The 22919-nt window shown below is 38.9% G+C and overlaps 1 pseudogene; it reads left to right on the forward strand.

Moving 5' to 3' along the window:
• Positions 1-404: 404 nt before the first annotated feature.
• LOC149262986 (phospholipase D alpha 1-like) lies at positions 405-22604 on the forward strand (annotated as a pseudogene).
• Positions 22605-22919: the final 315 nt, after the last annotated feature.

Raw genomic sequence — 22919 nt, forward strand, 5'->3', positions numbered from 1 at the left:
ATCATTGGTGCACTCAAAAGTTTTTCTGGTATGTTCTATACTTTGATAACCTCATAGTGTTGTAGATATGATGTAATTAGTGATCCTCGGTGATTCATTTTCTCTTTTTTTTATTATTTTTCGTGTTTGTGGTTACAGATCGTTCAAGGAATTGAAGACAACGTGGGGTTTGGGAAAGGCGCTAGCAGACTATACACGACCATCGATATGGAGAAAGCTCTAGCAGGCCGAACTTGGATCATCCGTGATAAACCGTGATGAACTCAAGAACCCATAATGGTATGAGTCCTTTCACATTTACTATGCTCACCAAGCTGGCAATGTAGTTTTCAGTGTTAAAGATGATAACCCAATTGGGGTAACAGTGGTCAGAAGAGCCTATGTATTTCAGAAGGATCACCTAGATGGAGAAGAGTTCGAAGATCATTTTCCTTGACAACCCTCTTCTTGGAGATGGTTCGAAGTAGAGGAGGATAGTGAGATTTGTTGGATGGATTGGAGGGATCGATCTGTGTGATGGAAGGTATGATACCCAATTCCATTCTCTGCTTAGGACTTTGGATTCTGTTCATCACACTGATTTCCATTAGTCGAATTTCCCTGGTGGGGCGATTGATAAAGGAGGGCCCAGAGAGCCCTGACATGATATTCATTCCAAGCTGGAAGGGCCTGTTGCTTGGGATGTGCTTTATAAGTTGAGAAGAGGTGGAGGAAGCAAGGTCATAAGGATTTTCTCTTGCCTCTGAGACAATTTAGTGATATCATTCCTCCTTTGCCTGTGAGATATGAAAATGACTAGGAGATTTGGAATGTTCAAGTCTTTGGATTGATCGATTGAGGAGATGCATTTGGGTATTCCTAAAACAAAGGATGCAGCTAGATTAGGGTTGGTTAGTGGAAAGGACTCTGAGATAGAAATGGGGGCTTACCAACCATACCATCACGCAGTTAATGGGCTAGGCAAAGGGAAAATCCATGGTTTCAGGATGTCTCTATGGTACGAATACACTAGATTTTTAGATAACTTCGTCCTTCAGCGTGAAAGCCTAGAATGTATCAGGAAAGGGAATAAAATAACAGAACGATACTTGGATTTATATAGCAGTCAAATTTTGGAAAGTGATATGCTAGCCCATTCGTTGATGTATCTTGTGGGTGTCAAAATTACTGGTGAAGTGATAGAGTTACCTTGCACAACATTATTTCCAGATACAAAGGCTCGAGTGTGACATATGCAAATGACCAGGCAATTTGGAATTTTCAAGTACTTAGATCGATCGATTGAGGAGCTGCATTTGGATTTTCCTGAAACACCAGAGGATGTAGCTAGATACGGGTTGGTCAGTGGAAAGGACTCTTAGATAGAAATGGGGACTTACCAACCATATCATTTGGCAGTTAATGGGCTATCCAGAGCGAAAATCCATGGTTTCAGGATGTCTTTGTGGTACAAACACACTGGATTTCTATATAGCTTGTTCCTTCAGCCTGGAAGCCTATAATATATTAGGAAAGTTAAAAAAAAATAGTAGAACGATATTGGGGTTTATATAGCAGTGAATGTTTGGAAAGTGATCTACCGGGCAATTTGTTGATGCATCTTGTGGGTGTCACAAATGGTGGTGAAGTGACAGAGTTACCTGGCACATAATTATTTCCAGATAAAATGCCTTGCCTGTGACATATGAAAATGACCAGGAGATTTTGAATGTTCAAGTCTTTAGATTGATAGATTGTGGAGCTGCATTTAGGTTTCACGAAAACACTAGAGGATGCAGCTAGATCAGGGTTGGTTAGTGGAAAGGACTCTAAAATATAAATGGGGGCTTACAAACTATACCATCTTGAAGTTAATGGGTCAGCCAGAGGGAAAATCCATGGTTTCGGGATGTATTTTTGGTACGAACACACTGGATTGCTATATAACTTGTTCCTTCAGCCTGAAATCCTAGAATGTATCAAGAAAGTGAACAAAATAGTAGAATGATACTAGTATCTATATAGTAGTGAAAGTTTGCAAAGTGATATGTCGAGCCATTTTTTGATGTATCCGGTGGGTGTCACAAGTGCTAGTGAAGTGATAGAGTTACCTTCCACACAAGTTTTTCCAGATACAAAGGCTCACCTATGACATATTAAAATAACTAGGAGATTTGGAATTTTCAAGTCTTTAGATCGATCGATTGAGGAGTTTCATTTGGGTTTTCCTCAAACACTAAAATATGCATCTAGATCAGGGTTGGTTAGTGGAAAGGACTCTAAGATATCAATGGGGGCTTACCAACCATATCATTTGGCAGTTAATGGGCTAGCTAGAGAGAGAATCCACGGCTTCAAGATGTCTATGTGCTACAAACACACTAGATTTCTACATAACATGTTCCTTCAGCCTGAAAGACTAGAATGTATTAGGAAAGTGAACAAAATAGCATAACGATATTGGGATTTTTGAAGCAATGAATGTTTGGAAAGTGATATGTTGGTCCATTTGTTGATGTACCTTGTGGGTGTCACAAATGTTTGTGAAGGGAAAAACTTACCTGGCACATAGTTCTTTCCAGATACAAAGGCTCACCTTTGACATATTAAAATGATGAGGAGATTCAGAATGTTCAGGTCTTTAGATCAATTGATTGAGGAGCTGCATTTGGGTTTTTCTAAAACACCAGAGGATGTAGCTAGATCAAGCTTGGTTATTGGAAAGGACTATGAGGTAGCAATGGGGGCTTACCAACCATATCATCTAGTATTCAATGGGCCAGCCAGAGGGAAAATCCATGGTTTCAAGATTTCTCTACGGTATGAACACACTGGATTGCTAGATAACTTGTTCCTTCAGCCGGAAAGCCTAGAAAATATCAGGAAAGTGAACAAAATAGCATAACGATACTGGGATTTATATAGTAGTGAAAGTTTGGCAAGTGATCTTCTGGGTCATTTGTTGATCTATCCTCTGGGTGTCACAAATGTTGGTGAAGTGACAGAGCAAACTGGCATAAAATTCTTTCTAGATACAAAGCCTTGGCAATTGGGCACCAAATCAGACTACCTACCACCCATTTTGACCACATAGAGAGTTGCAATAGGGTAGTACTCCAATAATTGTTTAGTCTTCCCATTGTTGGTATTTGCATTGAAATAAAGACAGTCGTATTTAGAGCTCACATAAAGCTTGTGGAAATATCTACTCTGGTGAAAACCTTTTCCTTTTTCTCTTAATTTTCTCTTTAGCCAAGCAGATTGTTAAAAATTATATATCGCAGAGCAATGGAACACATAAAAAATACTACAAAAATATAAACACAGAAAACACATAAAACAAGAGAGACACAGATATATGTGGTTCACCCAATTTAGGCTACATCCACGGAGAAAAAACTAGTCCTTCCTTTTATATTATCAAACAAACTGAAGAGATACAACCTACACCAGATCCGCTGTAATACCCTCTTCACTCTCATACAATCTCCTCTCTCTTTCTCACTCAGAATAGAGATCTACATAGACACAATACAATTCCCTCATATATAGTGAGGGGTTGCCTTCTAGGGAAAAAAAACCTAAATTAAACATAACTTCGACTGTCACATCTCCGCCTAATGAACGACCCAGATTGACTACGAAATTATAACATTATACAAGGAAAATTTACATCTATTTGGAGCATCGGGGGCGCTGCCCCCCAATCCCCCGTTGGGGGGTGTCCCAAATATTGCAACCACCCTCCCCTACATCCCCTTGCAGCGCAAATATTATGGGCGGCATTTCCACCACATTACGAACTGGGGTCCAATGCGGTGATACCTCTGAAAAAGGAAGATAATTAAGCTCCACACCCAACAATCTCCAACTTGGAGACTAAATTATAACAACTCCAACACTACTTGATTTGATGGACAATGACTCCACTTTATACCTTGTTATTTCTCATCTTCTTCATCATACTTGGAGATCAATTGAAATTGAGCAGAATCTCAGTTTCTCCCTGGTTACATCTTTCGTTAACATATTTGTAGGATTCTTGCTAGTGTGTATCTTTTCCAGCTTCAATTGTCCATCTTCCAATGCTAACCGTATGAAATGGTACTTGAGCTGTATATGTCTAGTCTTGGAATGAAATGCACAGTTATTTGCAATATGTATGGCACTCTGGCTATCACTGGATAACTTGCCCAACTCCTACTTCTTACCCAATTCATCCATAAGCATTTGTAACCAAATCATTTCTTTACTAGCCTCTGTAGTTGTTGGCTTGATGGGGCCTGACCTAGGTTTAGAGTTAACTAGCAAAAAAAATCCCTACACTACTGGCCCTTTCAGGAACAGCTCGCAGAGCGTGCACTAAGGTCTCACTCGAAGTAGTATGGGGGGATGTTGGAACCTAGTTTCTGCACCCTTGAGATGTCTGAGGAGTGGGTTTAGTCCAGCTGTAAATACCTTCGTGCAGGTCACTCCGTGCACTATCCTGACCTGCGAGGCCTTCGTGATCTATTATAATTCCCTTCGCGCAACCCTAACGAGGGGCTAAGGTGATTTTGCGCTGCCCTAGCAGTGATTTGCGCTACTTCCCCAAGTTACACTGCATAGGTTACTTATCTTCTTAGAAGAGTTAGTTATCTTCACATAAACAAATACTTTATCTTATATTCACTTTATCAACACATTCATATAAGTTCGCGCATCATATAAATAATAGAAATGAAATTGATATCAGATACATTCAATGCACAAAATAGGAAAAAGATACACAGAAATGATGTGAAACTTCTCTTTATTACTTCTCCAAAGGTTACAGACTCGACTCACCTAGCGCACTCAACTGCAGGCCTCTGCGCACTCAGCTGTAGAGTGTTCTCCTACTCTACGACCCAAAGACTCGACTCTACACTGAGATAAGACTCAATTCTCCTATTTTCTCAATTTATTCTCCCCTTTACAACTTAGAGCCTTGCTCTATTTATACAATCCCATGGTCTGTGGACCATGGGTAGATCTCTAAAGCCGCCATTGCATTACAAAAATGAGGGTGGAAAACCCTATGACTCATTTACAATCTTCACGCTCCGCACCCATAAAACGCGGACTCTATTCTTCGAATTTGATCAAAATCTGGGCTTTAAGCCCCATAACTTGCCTTGGGGTATCCCGTGCCCAGCAGGTCCCCAACATAGACATCGTGGCTTGCCCTTGAGTCACTCTATCAGTGCGGAGATCTTAGCGTAGAGACCTCCCAACTCTTCTTGAACTGCTGCAAGGTCAGCAGCATAGTAAGCAGCTGCCTGCTGTATCTCTTGTTGTGTTCTTCAGAAACCGCTGAACTACTTCCTTGTATCTACTCCTACGTTCCCTGCATCTGTTTATAGTCCTGCGCCTCATTTTAGCTACTTGGAGTGCTAATACTGTGCTACAGTGGACTAGTTAGGTAGCGAGGCCACCTGTGTATGGCTCCAACTGGCTACCATTCACTCTTCCTGGGAAATGTTCTCCATTTAACTTTACCAACTGCATCGCACACTTTACCATCTACATTGCGCCATCATCGGTGATTCCTTTTGTAATATATAGCCCGATCCAAGGCATCACAATGATCAACTGACAGCGGTAGCTCCTAAATTTATCAACAGAACTGTGCGCCTCCTGTCTTATTACCACGACCTTTTTATCAAGAAAGTCCTTCTTTATTCCTTCCTCAAGATTCTTGACTTCTTCTTCCGTCATGGCACTTTTCGCCCTTAACCAAACTTTTTCCTTCATGAGTTCTTGGAGCCTATGATCACCCTATTGGATCTCTTCATCAGGTCCCAAGCGTTCTTCTTCGTTCAACTGTGCAATCCCTTCTTCCAAGGCTCCGCGATCCGTCATATCTGTGGGCGCTACTATGCGTGAACTAGCAATGATAGACTCCATTGGCATTACAGTATTCATTGCATAGGTCAGCCTATAAGGCATCTATTCTGTCAGTTTCTTGCACATCGCCCTATAAGCCCATAAAATTGTTGGTACACATAGGTCCCAATCATGTCGTTGCACACTACATAACTTGTTCAATGCTTCACACACCTCCTTAAATGCTTCTGTGTCGATAACCTTTTGCATGATCGTTCTCTCAACATTTTGTCGTTCCAACCTGAGGATTCGTTTGCACAATTTCCCCCCCAACACATGCTTATTGACCGTGTCTCCCAACGTCAAGTTTATGTGCATCCGCATAGGTTGTTTTCCGTATGTCAGCATCCATCTGGCTAGATGTGTGTGCAATTTATCTTGCCCATTGAATTTATCCGTCAACCACGCTTAATGCTTCCCAAATCGCATGCGCATCATTCTCCTGCATTTGCAGCAGTCCTTAAAGCTCCCTTTGTGCATACCTCACCACCTTGTGGGTGTAGCACACAGTACCCAATTCAAGGCCTGGAAATGTTTCTTTTCCGGCACCTCCTTTTCAAGCTTATGTAGGAAAGTATCTACCTCACTTAACCCATCATAAGTAGGTAGATCCCTCACTTCTGTCGATATGCAGCACAGCGAACCTGTCATCATATTACAGTTTAGCGTGGTTACCTTGTGTAACTGGTTCTTCCATCGCTCTTTCTCCTCATCAAAATCTGACGTACAGGAGCTTTCCCAATCCCATGAGATTCGTCCGTCCGCGGTGGGATTTACCCAGTCTTTCTCTCATGTGGTTATCTTGTAGATGTAGTCAAAGTCATCATCGCTTTCATAGTTTCACATCGGCTCTATGTAGTACGGTCCCTCAGCAAGGTCTAAGTGTATAACTAAGCATAGATACTTCTTCTCAAAATTCATCTTGCACTTATTCAGATTAATCACCCCATTCACGTTAGTGGCCCAATCAATTCCTAAGAGCGCGGGGTAGGGATTGTTGTCATCAACAATCTCTATCACTTCAAAGTCTACTAGCATGCTCGCTCCCTCAATATCCACAGTGATTCCCTGCAATCTCCCCATAGGTATTATCTTCTGCTAGTTCGCCATTCACAGCTAAATAGGAGACCATTATAGCATAGGGCTCCTCATGCACTCCCATGTTTGCTTCGGCAGAACGTTCGCATCCGATCCTAAGTCTATAATTACTTGTTCCATCTCATATTCTCAAATCTACATGGTTAGCCTCATTTATCTCCCTATCTTGGTCTTTTGCTTTCCAATCTTCCTGACTACGTGCGGTTCTCCTAGCACAGTCCCAGCACATCTATTAATGAGTTCCTGCTATCCTTTTACAACCTTACTATAGTGCAATAGCTTCATGCATGTTTCCAAGAATGTTGTAAGCATAGATAGGTCCATTCTCAGCTCCAGTCTATCTTTGCTTCCTGAAGTGGAGGCATCAGTGAAGCTCTTCTTAGGTTCCCTGAAGGCTTCCTTACCGTGCTCCAAATCAAACTCTACCTCTTTCGCCGGAGCTTTACAAACCCAGGTACTATCTTCGGGTTGCCTTCCTTTATCATCTCCCATCGTGATTCCACTTCAGAGCACAATGTTCACATTTGGATCTTCCTCGCTAGCTTAGACCTCATCATCTATAGGTTCTGAGTCGAGGGAGGTGATAACGCTCCCTTGTCGCGTCTCCTAGCTATTAGCGTAGGAAAATCTTCCATCTCATGATCAAACAAGATACAATACAGATATGATGGATGCGTTAGGTTCATACAATAACAGGAATAATGTCCTATCCCTCCGCAATTGTAGCATATCAGCTGTCCATGACCTCTTTCACGTCCTCCTCCACCTTGGCCTCATCCACGCACATGAAATCCGGTTCGCGCCACTATTGCGTTCTGGTCTAGGGGCTACATTTTGGCCTGAACTCTATAGGTGGGAGTTCTATCCATCATCAGTTCATAGCTTCTACGAGTGCACTCATCGTGTCCAACCAATCTACAAAAATCACAGAACAACTGTTGCGAATTCTGTGTGTACTTCTGTAACAAATGGCAGTTGTCCATAGCATGCTTTCCTCCTATTTGACAAATCGTGCACCACAAAGTAGGTGTTGTGCTAGGTCCTTCTTGTGCTTTTAGCCTTAATGGCATCGGTCCTCCTCTAGCGAGGTAATTCACAAACACAGGGCAACGATCCTTATCATGACCCTAACCCTTGAATTTTACGCACCACAACTCTTCACGTAATTCTGGTTGGGTTGTCCTGTCCTGTTTCAGACTCTGCATCTCAAGGCATAAGTTTTTCAACTGCGTGTGGATCTGCTAAACTCCCAAGTTAGGATCCTCCATTGGGGTTTCATGCAACCTCATCGTGATCTCCAAGGCCTATTCCTGAGTCATTAACCTCTATTGTGACAACGCATTCCTCAAACGCAGCATTAGTGATGCTACAAACCATTCGCGGTGTTGTCCATCAGTCAAAGTAATATTAGCTTCGCGAATCATACACTTTAGTCTCTAATATAACTCCCAAGGAGTCTCACCTAGTAGCATTGTGATCTCTTTGAATCTAATGATCAACTGTGCTTCTGACTTCGACCTGCTAAATTCTCTGTTTAACGCAATTTGGATATCTGCAATTCCCGCATTCGGATTGTCATTAGAATGCTTAATATACCAGGTCAGCATGCAATCCTACAGAGTACTGACCAACATCGCTTTCTTTATATTATCATCTGTAACTCCCTGCGCTTCCCATATGGCTCCTATCATGAACCAAAACTGGTCTAGATCTTTATTTCCTACTCCCTTGAGCACAGGCAACTTTATTATGCTTGCCATATTAACTCACGATGGTGGCAGAGGTGACACGAGTGAAGATGGAGGTGAAGGCGGTGAAACTAGTGGTGGTGTGAGTCAGGGTGGTATGTGCGGAATCCTTTGCCTTATCAAATGGATCGCACTTCATGGCGAGACCTTTGCGAGCTCTTCCTCATCCCCTCACGAGGTGAAATCAAAGGGCTATTCTCTGGTCCCTTACTTCCTTCATTTCTATAGTTTTTCTCACTTCGCGTAGCTTCGGACATCAAGGTAATTGCATAACCCTCTTTTCACACAATACAATTTTAATCCAAGTATTTAAAGACTTTAAGTACTTACCTCGCGGTCATTTGTGAAAGAATAGCTCTGCCTCGCTATAGCTGACTAAAGTATCTACCACAAACTGAGTAATGAATCCTCCTATAATTCGATCGAGCCAATGATCAACAGTGCGCGTGATCTTATTTTGTCATGCTTCCAATTTGTGCACCAACTCTGGGGTCTAGACAATAGGATTTTCAATTTTCCACCTTCCTTGGCTATCTGCTAGCTTCGCGATCCACTCATACAGCTCAGTAGGGAAAGATGCGAAAAAGATTTCGTGGATCTCTGTGTACAAGTAGCAATCTGACCACTCTTCTTTTGTTAATTGCAAATTCCTTTTCTCCTATTCCGCGAACTCGTGAATTCTTTTGTCCAACCAACCTTCAATTTCCTTCTTAGTTGGATTCCAATGATATGACATCAGACATCTCTATGTAGATTCTGGTTCCGGAAACGGAACCATTTGTTGGCTTGATGGGGCTTGACCTAGGTTCAGAGTTAATTAGGTGAACAAATCCCTACACTACTGGCCTTTCGGCAATAGCCTGTGGAGTGCGGAGTAAGGTCTCACCCGAAGCAGTATGGGGGGATGCTGGAACCAAGTTTTCGCTCCCTTGAAATGTATTAGGGGTCGATTTAGTCCAACTATAAATATCTTCGTGCTGGTCACTCCACGCACTATTCTAACCTAAGAGGCCTTCGCAGTCTGTTATAATCGCCTTTGCGCAACCCTAACCAGAGGCTGAGGTGATTTCACGCTACCCTAGCAACGATCTATGCTACTGCTCGAAGTTACATCACGTCGCTTACTTATCTTCTTATAACAGTTAGTTATCTTCATGTAAATAGATACTTTATCTTATATTCACTTTATCAACACATTCATATAAGTTCGCGCAACATATAAATAATAGAAATGCGATTTATATCCAATACATTCAATGCACAAAACAGGAAAAAGATACACAAAAATGATGTAAAAATTCTCTTTATTACTTCTCCAAAGGTTACAGACTCGACTTTCCCTGTGCACTCAGTTGTAGGGGTCCACGCACTCAGCTACGGACGACTAGGCCTCTGCACACTCAGCTGCAGAGCCTTGTCCTACTCTATGACCCAAAGAATCGACTCTACATTTAGATAAGACTCAATTCTCCTATTTTATCCATTTATTCTCCCCTTTACAACTTAGAGCCTTGCTCTATTTATACAATCCCATGGTCTACGGATGATGGGTAGATCTCTAAAGCCAACATTGCATTACAAAAATGAGGGTGGACAACCCTATGACTCATTTACATTCTTCGCACTCTGCACCCGCAAAACGCAGACTCTTTACAACGGATTCGGTCAAAATTTGGGCTTTAAGCCCCACAGCTTGCCTTGGGGGATCCCGTGCCCAACAGGTAGCATCTCTTTATTACTTCTCCGAAGGTTACAGACTCGACTCGCCCTGCGCACTCAGCTGCAGGGGTCCGTGCACTCAACTGTGGACTACTAGGCCTCTCCACACCGAGTTGCAGAGCCTTCTCCTACTCTACGACCCAAAGACTCGACTCTACAAATAGATAAGACTCAATTCTCCTATTTTCTCCATTTATTCTCCCCTTTACAGCTTAGAGCCTTGCTCTATTTATACAATCCCATGGTCCACGGACCATGGGTAGATCTCTAAAGCCAAATTGCATTACAAAAATGAGGGCATACAACCCTATGACTCATTTACAATATTCGTGCTCCGTGCCTACAAAACGTGGACTCTTTAGATCAGATTTGGTCAAAATATAGGCTTTAAGCCCCACAACTTACCTTGGGGGATCCTGTGCCCAACAGTAGCAGCAACATACTCTTCTTTCGTTGTTGAGAGTGCAACAACACTTCGCAGTTTTGAAACCCAACTGACAACTATTCCACCTACAGTAAACACATACCCTGTTGTGCTCCTCCTATTATCTCTATCACCCACCATGTCTGCATCAACATAGCCCTGTAGAGCAATTTTTGAACCACCAAAGAATAATGCTTGATTTGTGGTACCTTTCAAATACCTAAGAATCCACTTCACCGCCATCCAATGTTCTTTTCCGGGATTCTTCATGAACCTGCTTACGACTCCCACTGCATGTGAAATATCAAGCCTTGTGCAGAACATTGCATACATTAAGCTTCCAAATGCTAATGCATATGGAACTTTAGACATATAATCCATTTCTTCCTATGCCTTGGGACACACCTCCTTACTTAGTTTGAAATGGCTAGCCAAAGGTATACTAATTGGTTTTGCATTTTGCATATTAAATCTTTTCAAAACCTTTTCTATGTACTCACTCTGAGACAATGTTAATTTTCGATTCTTCTTGTCTCTAGTTATTCTCATACCAAGAATTTGTTTTGTAGCACTCAAATCCTTCATTGCAAATGAGTTTTCCAATTTTCTTTTGAGCACATTTATTTGCTATATGTTAGAACTTGCAACAAGCATATCATATACATACAATAAGAATATAATATAGATGTCATCATTTTGCCTTTTGAGATAAACAAAATGATCAGAGTGACATCTAGTATAACCTTGTTTAGACACAAACCTGTCAAATTTTAGATACCACTCCCTTGGAGCCTGTTTTAAGCCATACAATATCTTCTTCAACATGCACACTAGTTTATCCTTCACTTTTACCTAATATCCTTGTGGCTGCTGCATATAAATCTCTTCCTCCAAATCCCCATGGAGAAAGGTTGTCTTTACATCTGACTGCTCAAGATGAAAATCTTGAGCTGCTAATAGACTTAAAATAGTTCTCATTAATGTCATTTTAACAATAGAAGAAAATATCTCATCAAAATCTATACCCTTTTTTTGTGCAAAGCCCTTCACCACAAGTCTAGGTTTATACCTTTTTCTGCCTCCATCTTCTTCCTTCAACCTGGAAACCCATTTATTCTGCAATGTTGTTTTACCTGTAGGGAACCTGACTAAGTCCCAAGTCTGGTTATGCACTAAGGAGTTCATCTCTTCTTTCATAGCTTGCTCCCACTTCTTCCTAGTTTCTACATGCACTGCTTCTTCGTAACATTCTGGTTCACCAGAATCAGTCAACAATACATAATATAATGAAGGAGAGTATCGTTCAGGGGGTCTACTTATCCTCGTAGATCTTCTAACACCACTTTTAGGTGTTTGAAGTGCTTGTTGCAGCTGTGGTTGTTGTTATTTTCTGGCTGTTGATCATTATGATTTTTAGGCACCTTCACTTTTTCTTTGATGTCATCAAGGACTGTGTATTCTCTGTTTTATTTTTCCTGTTTCTTTTCTTGCATCGGATCCTTATACAAAACTTTTTCATTGAATATGACATCTCTAATCCTAATGATTCTGTGTTTTTCATAATCATAAAAGTGATAACCAAAATCATTAACACCATATCCAATAAAGGTACATTTATTTGATTTTGCCTCAAGCTTTGTTCTATTTTCTTTATTAATGTGGACAAATGCTTCACAACGAAAAGTCTTTAAAAATGAGTAGTTTACCTTTTTCACCTGTCCATGCCTCCTCCGGAATACCAGCATCCAAGGAACTTGAAGGCCCTCTGTTTATTAGATAAACAACAGTATCTACAACATCTACCCAAAATTGTAAAGGAAATCTTGCATGCAATCTCATGTACCTTGCACACTCCATGATTATTGTGTTCATCTTTTCTAACACACCATTTTCTTGCGGTGTTCCTGAAATTGTCTTCTCTCTGCGAATTCCACTCTCTTAATAGTACCTATCAAACTCTTTGTTGCAATATTCACCTCCATTGTCTGATCTAAGACAGTTCAACCTTTTTCATGTCTCATTTTCAACCAAACCTTTCCATTTCTTGAAAGTATAAAATACATCAGATATATTTTGAATACAGTAAATCCAAGTTTTTAATGTTGCATCATCAATAAAAGTAACATAATTATGAGAGCCACTGAGAGATGATACCTGAGCAGGTCCCCATACATCTGTATGCACAAGCTCTAATTTTTCTCTCTTATTTTCTTTCCCAACTCTGAGGAATCTGACTCTCTTCTGTTTTCAATAAACACAATTCTCATAGAACTTTAAATCAACATGCTTCAAACCTGGCAACAAATTTCTTGAGTGAAGAATCTGCATCCACTTATCACTCATGTTCCTAAGCCTATGATGCCACAATTCCGTATCTTCTCCTTTATAGGTTAAAGCATTAACACAATTAGAAATACCATTGCATAAATACAATGTACCAACCTTTTCGCCTTTTTCTATTACTAGGGATCCTTTAGTGAACTTCCAGGTTTTATCTGTGAAAGTAGTCACACAACCTTCACCACCCAACTGGCGTATTGAAATTAGATTTTTTTTCATATCTAGAACATGCCTTACCTCCTTCAATAGCCATTTATTTCCATTCTTCTATTTTACGAAAATTGTACCCATTCCAATGATTTTACAGGGTTTATCATCACCCAATCGAACCTGTCCAAAATCTCCTTGAACACAATCATGAAAACGTTTCCTATCAGGTGTGGCATTGAATGTGGCCCCTAAATCTACCACCAAGGCATCAATAATATTTTCTAATGAAATAATCAAAACATATTGCAACAAATCACATGTTACATTCGCTTCGTGATTGTTTTCTTGCTGTGCGTGTCCCTCTTTTCCCTTCCGAGACTTCCAGTCCTTCTTCAAGTGTCCTTTATTCCCGTATTTCCAGCACTATCCTCGATCTGGACTTGGATCTACCTTTCCTTGACTTACTACGATATCCTAGGTTCTTTCCTCTTTCCATTTTTCTTCCCCTGGTCTCTACCATCAAAGCATTACTTGATGTCTCCCAGGAGCTTTTTTGTCACATTTCCTCGCTAAGGATTACACCAAAAACATCATCAAACTTTAAAGTACTAGATCTAGAGACAGAGTTACTAATGGCCATAACTAAACCATTCTAACTTTCTAGCAATGAGCACATAAATAAAAGAGCCCTAACTTCATCATCTAAAGTTACCCCTATAGAATTTAACTGATTGGTAACTATATCAAATTCATTTAAATGATCAACAACAGATCCACCTTCTGACATCTTCATATTAAATAAATGTTTCATAAGAAATACCTTATTTGAGGCCAAGGGTTTTTCATATAGTTTGGTCAATGCTAGCATTAAACCCTCTTTTGTCATTTCCTTTGAAATATTAAAGGCTACCGATGCCACTAGGCACAACCTTATTGTTACAAGTGCCTTTCTATTGAGAATATCCCATTCTGGGTCTGCCATACTCGTCAAATTCTTTGACTTTCTGCTCAATGGTTGGTACAGATCTTTCTGGTACAAATAATATTCCATCTGCATCTTCCATAGCTGGTAGTTTTGGCCTTTAAATTTTTCAACCCTAAACCTACCATCTTCTGCCATTGCTCCCACTCAAACCAAGAACCCTTCTCTCCTATCAGTTTATTAGCTAAATAGACCTTCAGCTCTGATACCAGTTGTTATAAAATTATATATTAAAGAGCAATGGAACACATAAAAATACTACAGAAATATAAACACAGAAAACACATAAAACAAGAGAGAGACATATATATGTGGTTCACCCAATTTGAGCTACGTCCAAGGAGAAACAGTCAGTCCTTCCTTTTATATTATTGATCAAACTAAACAGATACAACCTACATCAGATCCGTTGTAATACCCTCTTCGCTCTCACACAATCTCCTCTATCTTTCTCATCCACAACATAGATCTACATAGACGTAATACAATTACCTCATGTTAAGTCCCTATAATACTAGTGATTCCCCCATTACTATTATCGTTGTATCCCTTATTGTTATTGTTGTGCCCCTATTGTCCCCATATTTTTATTATTGTGCCCCATAGAATCCCTCTATTGTTATTTTTGTGCCTTTATATTATTATTGTTAGGCCGGCTCAGTTATATTGTGACCCCTTAGACACCTATATATGGAAGGAGGTTTTGTCATTTGAATCATCCAAGAATTATTCATTTGTGTAATGTAAAGGAGGTTTCCCCCTTGAAGAGGCTGAATTCTAAGGCGTTGATCTATCTTTTCTATCTTTTCGTTAGCTGGTTTCATAACATTTGGTATCAGACCTTTGGATTCTAGGGTTTTGCTGCTCCTAACAGGTCATCATCAAATTTTTGCTATAACGTTTTTTCCGTGACATTTCAGAATCTAAAAAAAAAAACCCATTTGAGGCTAAATCGCACTGAGCCTCAGGTCTGAATTTCAGATTTTGTCTCAATATATTTTCAGAGTTATGATCTGAGGAAGTTAGAGTTTTTGCAAGCTCCATAATTTTATCTAAAATAGGTCATCATGGAATTTTTGCTATAACGCTTTCGCTATGAAGTTTCAGAAACAAAAACAAAACCCATTTGAGAAGAAATCAGTCTAAATGTCAACTCCGAATTTTGGATCCTCTCTTTCTATATTTTCAGAGATATAATATGAGGAAGTTAGGGTTTTTGGAGACCCCCGAATTACTTTCCAAACAGGTGACCTTGGGAAAATCGTCATCACGTTCGCTCTGAGCATCACATTGAATTTTCGTAAGAACTTATAGAAAGAGAATGGACTGTAGTTTGTTTGGGTATTATTTTCGGAACCTAATATTGAAACAGTGGCCTACGGCATGTCTTACAAGCTCGCTCTATTGAATGAGTCTATACTCAGGTCATCATGGGAGATTTGGCATAACTCTTCATTGGAGAATCCAATCTTGATCAAACTTGTGGGGTTTGAAAGACTACTCAAAGGGTTATTGTAGGAAAGAATTTGAGACCTGGGAGATCCAGAATTACAGAGATACATCAGATTCAATATCGAGCTCCTACAAAGTGAAAAAGGGTGTGAATTGTCTCTTTAATTTTTGCATAAGATTGGTTTGAAAAATTAGTTTGAAGGAATTCAAAGGGCATAGTGAAGCATTATTATCGGTAATTGATGCCCCGAAGAAATAAAATGGAAACACCTAGTAAGCAACCTAATAGCTCTAGCATAACTCATGAAGAAGAGGAAGAAATGCAACATGATTTATCAAAATTACGAAACCAAGTGCAACAAATTTTACTCACACAAAAAGTAACAGAAAATAAGACGGATGGTTTAAAGAAAGACGTAGAAGCTAATATGGATGGTTTAAAGAAAGGCATGCAAGCTAAGATGGATGGTTTCAAGAAAGATGTAGAAGCTACAATGGACGGCGCCAAAGCTAAGATGGACAGTGTGGAAAGTAAGATGGATGATGTGGAAGCTAAGATGGATGATTTAAAAAAAGGCATGGAAGATTTGAAGACAGGTTTGAGGACAGATTTGACAAAGTTTCTACAAGAAATGCTTACTAATGGCGAAAGGGTAGTAAAGGAAACTCATGACGAGAACAAAATAAATGTTAATCATGATTTCATAGACTCTAACATTGGATCAAAGAACCACCATGTTCCAAAGATCGATATGAGGAAGTCTGATGGAAAGGATCTTGGAACATGGATACTACAAATGGAGCAATTTTTTGATCTCCATAATGTGCAAAACACACAAAAGGTATACATTGCAACTTTATATTTGGAACCAAATTAGTTTGTATGGTATCGATAGCTTTGATCTCGTAAAAAAATTGTCACTTGGGCTATTTATACGGATTAAATGATAGCACATTATGAGGATACAAAAAGAAACACTTTTTTTAGCCAATTGATAAATCTCAAACAAAAGGGTTCAATGATAGAGCACATTGAGGACTTCCAAAAACTGAATATAAGGGTAAAAGATATTCTAGAGGAGCATAGGATTGATGTGTTCATAGGGACTTTAAAAGATAACATCCAACATGAGGTTCGCCTTTGGGAACCAGATTCATTGGAGAAGGCATTCAGGTTGGCAAAAAAAATGGAAAGCAAAATTATGGCAACAAGGAAGACTACCACTCAAAATCATAAAGATGGAAGTGTTGTTGCCCCTAGCCATCCATAACCTACAAGGTTGACACCACAAAAATTGAAAGAAAAAAGATTAAAAGGGCTTTGTTACATTTGTGATAGCAAATACACTAAAGGTCATAAGTGTGCCGAGAAGAAATTATTTAACATAGATTGTCAAGAGCAGGAACTCTAGGAACAAGAAATGTCAAAAGAAGAGGATATACACCAGGAAAAAACCCTAGAAAAAGAAGAAATAAATCTGACCATATCTTGTAATGCATTGGCTGGAATTACCACTCCTCAAACTATCAAGATAGAAGGGCATATCAAGAAGAAAAAGGTAATAGTGTTGATTGATTCGGGAAGTACCCATAATTTTATTCATTGTAAGATAGCCAAGAAATTGAATTGCTTCGTATATCTAGCACCAGAGTGTCAAGTGATGGTTGCAAGTGGAGGAAGCATAAATTGCTTAGGAAAGTGCCATAATATCAAGCTATCCATGGGAGAATATGTATTGAATAACCCAATGCTTTCCATTCCAATGGGTGGTGCTGATATTGTACTAGGAGTCCAATGGCTACAATCATTGGGTTCAATAGCTTTTACTTTTCAAGAACTTTTCATGAAATTCTCTTCAGAAGGAAAGGAAGTTGAATTAAGGGGTATCGCAGGGAAACCAGGAAAGATAATTAGCTCTAACGGAATGACAAAGCTTCTAAAGAAAGAACAACGAGGCATAATTTCAAAATTATGTTCATTAGAGGTTCCCACATTGAAATCGTTCATTTCTCAAGATCTCCAAAAAGTCCTGGACAATGATTCCAAGGTATTTGAGACTCCCAAAGGCCTCCCACCTATTCGTGATCATGATCATGCTATTAATTTGATTCCAGGAAGTGTTCCTCCAAACAACAGGCCTTACAGATATCCCTATGTCCAAAAGAGTGAAATTGAACGTATGTTTGCAGAAATGCTAGACGCTGGTATAATTAAACCTGGTCAAAGTTCTTTCTCTGCTCCAGTAGTATTGGTTCACAAGAAGGATGGATCATGGCGCATGTGTCCAGATTATAGGGAGCTCAACAAGCTCACTATTAAAGATAAATTTCTCATTCCTGTCATTGATGAATTATTGGATGAATTGCATGGATAAATTTACTTCACCAAGTTGGATCTTCATTCAGGATATCATCGAATCAGAATGAAGACTGAAGACATTCCAAAAACAACATTTAGAACTCATGAGGGTCATTATGAATTTTTGGTCATGCGTTTTGGCCTTACTAATGCACCTTCTACATTTCAAGTTTTTGTGAATTCCATTTTCAAACCCTTCCTTAGAAAATTTGTGTTAGTATTTTTTGATGATCTACTAATCTACAACAAGTCTTGGAAGGATCATGTCCAAGATGTTTACATGGTGCTCAAACTACTGGAGGAGAAACAATTATATGCAAAAATCTCCAAATGTTTCTTTGGAGTACAAGAGGTGGAATATCTGGGTCATATTGTATCTCATGAAGGTGTTAAGGTAGACCCTAGCAAAATTAAAACCATTAAGGAATGGAAAATCCCCACATCCATAAAGCATCTATGAGGATTTCTTGGGTTGATAGGGTATTATCGTAGGTTTGTTAAGAATTATGGGAGAATAGCAACACCTCTAACAACATTATTGAAGAAAGATGCATTTTCATGGAATCTAGAAGCAAAAAAGGCCTTTAAACATCTTAAAGAGCCAATGTGACAACCACCAGTCTTAGCTACAATAGACTACACAAAAATATTTATTGTGGAATGTGATGCCTCGAGAAATGGAATTGTTTTTGTTTTAATGCAAGAAGAAATACCCATTGCTTCTGAAAGTCGTCCAATCAAAGGAAAGTATTTACACAAAGCTATTTATGAGAAGGAAATTCTCGCAATACTACATGCACTTAAGAAATGGTGACCCTACCTAATGGGAAGACACTTCAAGGTAAAAACAGATCATGATAGCCTTAAATACATTTTAGAACAAAGATTATCTTTAGAAGAGCAGCAAAAATGGGTCACAAAGATGTTGGGTTATGACCTTGAAATCATCTACAAAATAAGGAAGCAAAATGTTGTGGCAGATGCACTGTCAAGAAAGGATGAGGATGTGGAAGTATTTCTTTATGCCATTTATATTATCCAACCAAATTCGACAGATGAAGCAAAGGATGAATGGAAGAATGACGAGGAAGTATGGGCACTCATTCAAAAGATACAACAACATCCCAGTACATTTGATACATTTAGCTGGAAAAATTATTTGTTATGTTACAAGGATTGATTATACCTATGTAAGAATTCCCAACTCAAATAAAATATTCTTAGGGAATATCACACCTCTCCCTTAGGAGGGCACTCAGGATTTCTAAAAACCTACCACAGGGTTAAAAAGGATTTTTTTTGGGATGGCCTTAAATCATATATTCAAAAGTTTGTGGCAAAATGGTTTGTTTTCCAACAAAATAAAGTTGAATAAATTAAGACCCCAGGACTATTACAACTTTTATCCATTCCAAGCCAACATTGGGAGGAGGTTTCAATGGGTTTTATCACAGGTTTACCCAAGTCTGAAGGAAAGAATGTTATCGTGGTGATAGTTAATAGTCTTACCAAGTATGCATTCTTTTGTGCATTATCTCATCCATTTAAAGCGAGTACAGTTTCTACTGCATTTATGGAAACAATTCAAAAGCTACATGGAAACCCAAAGATTATTGTAAGCGACAGAGATCCCATTTTCACTGTAACTTTTTGGATAGGATTATATTTTTGTCTTGGTACTCATTTAGCTTATACTTCATCTTATCATCCTCAATCTAATGGGAAAACTGAGATAGTAAACAAATGTTTGGAAGGATATCTTCATTGCTTTGTCTCTGATAAACATACACAATGGGTCAAATGGTTGCCTCTGGCTGAATGGTGGTATAACACTTCCTTCGATATTGCAACAAAAATGACTCCATTTATGGCACTTTATGGATATCATCCACCGTCCATCACATCATCTTTAAGAGAAAATTCTAAGGTTCAACCAATGGAAGATCACATCGAGCATCAGCAACAAGTTCTCCAACTCTTAAAGGATAACCTCACCTTGGCACATAATAGAATGAAACAGTAGGTAGATCAACATCGCAATGAAAGAAGTTTCGATGTAGGTGATTGGGTATTGCTATGGCTACAACCATATAAACAAATGTCCCTCAAGCAAGATAAGCAGGCTAATAAATTATCACCAAAGTATTATGGTCCATATAATGCGTCACAAAAGATATGTATTATGGCATACAAATTGGAGCTTCCTGCAGCTTCCTTATTGCACTCAGCTTTCCATGTTTCATGCTTAAAGAAGGTTATAGGTGACAAGCTTCCAGTTCAAACAATATTGCCAGAACTTGATGAGGAAGGAAATATCATATTGGAACCCGAGGCAGTCAAAGAAACAAGAACTCGACAGCTACAAAATCGATCGATTTCAGAGTATCTCATCAAGTGGAAGAACTTACCTATTGAAGATTCCACATGGGAGGATGGCAATTTTATATAGAAGCATCCAGAACTATTCAAGCATTGAGGACAAAACTTTCTTGAAGGAGAGAGGCATGTTAGGTCCCTATAATACTAGTGATTCCCCGATTACTATTGCCATTGTATCCCTTATTGTTATTGTTGTGCCCCTATTATTCCCATATTGTTATTATTGTGCCCCATAGAATCCCTCTATTGCTATTTTTGTGCCTTTATATTATTATTGTTAGGCCGGCTTGGTTATATTGTGGCCCCTTAGACTCATATATATAGAAAGGAGGTTTTCTCATTTGAATCATCCAAGAATTGTTCATTTGTGTAATGTAAAGGAGGTTTCCCCCTTGAAGAGGTTGAATTCTATGGCGTTGATCTATCTTTTCTATATTTTTGTGAGTTGGTTTCATAACACCTCATATATAGCAAGGGGTTACCTTCTAGGGAAAAAAACCCTAAATTAAACATAACTTCTACTGTCATATCTCCAGCTAATGAATGATCGATATTGATTACGATATTACAACATCTTACAAGGAAATTTGACATCTATTTTTAGCTTGGGAGGAACTACCCCCGATTCCCCACCAGGGGGGGGGGGGCCCAAAGATTGCAGCCACCCCCGGACCCCCCTTGCACCAGAGATATTACGGGCAGTGTTTTTGCCACATTACGAACTCGGATCCAATGCGGTGATACCTCTAAATAAAGAAGATAATCAGGCTCCACACCTAATGCAGTTAATAACGAAACTAGATAACTTATATCAATATGCGTGCTAACCTCTTCTGCACTAACTAGGAATTGACCTTTTGGTCAATAGAATCTACATTCGATACCTATAGAATGTTATTTATGTATTTGAAGTTTTTTAATAACCCAATGTTCAATATTTGATATTCGAGTGCTATGTGAAACTATAATATTATGATTTTGTAGTTGATACGTTTTTTTATGGCATGTATTCATTCTGTTTGTATCCCTCCCAATTACACAGACATCGTTATTTCTTTTTCATTGTTATGTTCCAAGAATTGGCATCGTTATTTGCATATTTTCTCTATGTAATTTGATATACTGAAAACATGACAAGGCTTTGTTGTGACCTTTGTGGAAGTATGATAAATTGTGCTGGTTGAAATTAGGAAGTGGCTTATGTTGTGAACATCCCTATTCACAATGAGAGCAAAGATCTTTGATAAACATGGAGTTATATTTGAACTCTGTGTTTTGTTATCTTAAATTCAAAACCATTGTAAATGGTTATCAATAACAAGGACTGTAATTTAAGAAGCCATATTTTTTGTCATTCTCTATATTTATCGAGCTTCCTTCTTCCTTTGTTGGGTGTTTTCCAGGGGAGTATATGTATAAAATTGCATGACTCATGCGGTCTTGCATTGTGGCAATCATCCTAGTTTTGTGTTTTATGACATGGGTGATTTGTGAGTTAATTAGGGAGGGGTATAATTACTTGAGGGTTATAAAGTTGCTGTTGTCATTGAAAGTTCTTGTATACAATGTAAGTATGCCAATGTTGTCTCAAAAATGAGAAAACTATATTCATACTTGATAACAATTTCCTTCAGTTCGTTATAATTATAGATTTTGTTCGTATATTCCCTTACCTATCTAAAATAGAGGTTTTTTATTTGGTTCCTACCATTTTATTATTCCCAAGGAATTGTCTTTAAAAATAGTTACCAAGATAGAAGCAAGGGAGAAATTCAGAATCTATATTATTGTGCCAATGTGGCCAGAGGGGTACCAGAGAGTGGCTCATTGAAGGTAATCTTGGATTGGCAGAGGAGGAAAATCGAGATGATGTATACATATATTGTGCAAGATTTGGCAAATAGAGAGGTTGAGAAAAGTGGTGAGTATATACAATATGAGAATCTGGAGGAAGATTCTGACTACAAGAGAGTTCAAGAAAATAGGCGTTTCATGATTTATATGCATACCAAGATGATGGTAAGAACTCCTGAGGTTAATGCATCACCAAATTCCAATTTTCTTTAGTTCCTTTCGTCAACAACATCATATTTTGTAAATTCTTGACATTTTATTTGCGTTGGACCCTAGTTTAGCTGTAGAATAATGTGGGTCTACCATAATTAGCATATCTACTAATTTACGATGACTACTCTAGGTTTAGTTTGGTTTTCTGACCGTTCATTCTTGGAGATCCCTGAAAGCCCCAAATATCATGTAAATGTTAGTCAGGATAAGGTTACTACATAAAAAAGGGAAAAAGAATGTCTTGGAAAAATAGGTTTAAGCCTGTGTTTGAGTTTTCATAGTTCTAACATGTTTGTTATGCACCATGCAATACAG

Source organism: Pinus tabuliformis, chromosome 6 (assembly GCF_031772625.1).
Source record: "Pinus tabuliformis cultivar Carrire ecotype Pingquan chromosome 6, CPIR1, whole genome shotgun sequence".
Classification (NCBI taxonomy): domain Eukaryota; kingdom Viridiplantae; phylum Streptophyta; class Pinopsida; order Pinales; family Pinaceae; genus Pinus; species Pinus tabuliformis.